This window comes from Scomber scombrus, chromosome 22, assembly GCF_963691925.1.
Source record: "Scomber scombrus chromosome 22, fScoSco1.1, whole genome shotgun sequence".
Taxonomy (NCBI): domain Eukaryota; kingdom Metazoa; phylum Chordata; class Actinopteri; order Scombriformes; family Scombridae; genus Scomber; species Scomber scombrus.
In genome coordinates, this window is record NC_084991.1 from 7,261,637 (window position 1) to 7,264,243 (window position 2,607).

Consider the following 2,607-nt stretch of genomic DNA (forward strand, 5'->3'; position numbering starts at 1 on the left):
TCTTTCTAGTAGCTGTTCTGGAACTTTAAGCTGTATACTTTTAATGGATCTTTAAGGCTTTAAGGCCTTTTGCTCATATTGGACAAGTAGGTTTTTCTGTTTTTCTGTTTTGATCCTTGTAGTTTTTCTTCGTAGCGGTGCAGACAAGAAAATGGTCATACTTATCATTTTTGTAACATGACTCATTCAGTCCTAACAGTTATTGAAGGTGTCAATTTAAAATGTATCACTTTCTGTGCAGCAGAAAAGAGACTGCTTAAAGCAGCAGATGGAAAACCCTTCATTAACTGAAAACCGTCTGGATGACTTTGTTGTGTTATATCAGAGACAGTAGAGCAGCAAGATAGACATTTATTCGAATGAAAATATGGTGATGACCTAAAACAGCAGGTAGTTTGTATTCATACTGCAGTAATTGTGTATTTTTGAAGGAGTTTCTAAAGGAACCTCTGAAACAAGGTCAAGATGTAAAATAGCCTAAAGGTACTGTAACAAATCTTCAGCGACTCGCTCCGTTGAGCACACTGCTGCACCAATGACAACACAGCACATTCAGGGACAATGAGATGTCATTTATAGAATTGCACCTTTAGACAGCACCCAACAAATGATGCTGTGGCGGTCTGCCCTGCACTCTCTCACCAATGACCCTCTCTTCACACACACTCTCATTGCTGTGACTGGCCACCATTTCAACCCAGCCTCCAACAGTTTGGCTAACCACCGGCTATAAATCTGTCTCCATGAAGGTGAACATTAGCCCCGCTGCTATAATACAAGTACTAGGTGTACAATCTGTGATCCATTTGAGCAAATTCATAAACCTCAACATTATGTTACTATTGCACTCAACTTTTGGGTGAATTTCATTCCACAGGTCTCTCCGGTTACCTTGAATTGTGTCATAAAGCTGTAAATCTTGGTCTCTACGGAGGTATATATCACTGTGCTTATGGAAAAATCCACCAGAAAACTCTTGAGTTGTTCTGTGTATTCTGCTTCACTCTGTGGATAAGTGGCTAAATGACATGATGTCCAGACATTTTCAGCATTTCGGCATTGGGGTTTTTAATGGTGTTAGGTGTGAGGTGGAAGCAGTGTGTGAAATACAGGTGGTCTCCTTAGTCAGCACTTATCTAATAAAAATTCTAAATACAATTTCCAGCGGACTTTAAAAAAAAAAGATGATTATTCCGTATTTGTCAAGTTTATTTGCATGTTGAAAGGTGATGAGCAGCACAGCAAATGTACTAACAGTGAACATAAGACTTAATGTGCATCTGTTTTTTTCCATTGACTTGTCCTGAGCAGGTGGAAACACAAGTGAACCCGATCTATTAAGAACATGGATGATTGTTCTATATCACTGCATTGTTTTAATGTATTTATATAATGAATCTATTTCCTAGAGTACTTAGGAAAGATATTGTATGAGCTTTTTAAATATGTGTTGGGTCTGGTAGCAGGTTTTACCTTAATGGTTCAGGTCATGACGATTTCATTGCTGGTTTAGGACTGGTATCAGTCTGCAAAACTGTACCTGTGAAGATGATATGTGTAAGTTTTCTTACGGTGTAGACCATATGTAGCTAATTGGAGGGTGTATACTATACTATACTCTATCATTTTAGAGGACGCTTTGAACATGCAAGCTCCTTCTTGTTACTGCCGGTGCTATTCTGACACATCTCATCGATATTAAATCCTATGTGACACCGGCAGGTATGAGAGAATCCGGACAAAAGGTCATGTTCGCTTTTCCAAAATAAACTTAATTACACAAACAATCCGAGAGTCCCAATGAGGTTTAGCCAATCTATATGTCAATGAGTCAGGCAGATAAAAGGTGGGAAGCGGTAAATAAGGCGTAAACGCAGCTTGTAACACTGCACGCTTGCGCCATACGACACCGTGCCTCTTCCAGTAATTACCGCGCCGCTCCTGCGTCCCTGTTTGATATTTGATCGCTGTCTGTCAATGATAACACACTGTGCCAGATGGTTTATGCAGTGTGGCCCAGCTTCACCACACTTCATTAGGGAGAGGGAGCGCAGAGGAAAAAGCGACTGCAGAGGGACGGATTAGCCACTGCTGTAGAGCCTAGAGGGGCTCGTTGAAGCCTGTTGGGGCATCAGAGAGGGTCTTCACCTTGTTCCCGCTGTGAGAGCCTTACTGTTCGAGGAGAGACGAAAGGAGGTGCAGGGAAAGAGAGAGAGAGGATTTGGTGACAGTGATCTCTAGGGCACATTCACAGCTGCAGTTTGTTTTGAAAAGCATTACAAGGAATAAGAGCTTGTATCTCTTCTTGATAACAGTAAATATGCATTCCAGCGAAGTGAGCTATTGTGAAGCTTAACTTGGAGCGAGTAAAACAGCATACTCTTCCTGTTCTGCAGCACAAAAGCCTCCAAATCAAACCCAGGGGCTCACACTGTGAATGGCAGGCTGACAGAGATGCTAATAGATGATGTTTGGTCGCCGATAACTGATGTTAAAATACTTATAAATGGAGGCAATGTGACAGTGTGAGTTCACTTTTAATGTGTTAAAACTTCTCTTGCAATACATGACCTGCTAAAGGTAACACTTTTCTTTTCATTTGCCAGG

At 41.1% G+C, this 2,607-nt stretch overlaps 1 protein-coding gene across 1 annotated transcript in view; it reads right to left on the bottom strand.

Moving 5' to 3' along the window:
• The window catches only part of LOC134004461 (mitogen-activated protein kinase 12-like), a 424,476-nt gene that overhangs the window by 62,195 nt on the left and 359,674 nt on the right, over positions 1–2,607 (bottom strand). The gene's annotated exons all lie outside the window — the stretch shown is intronic.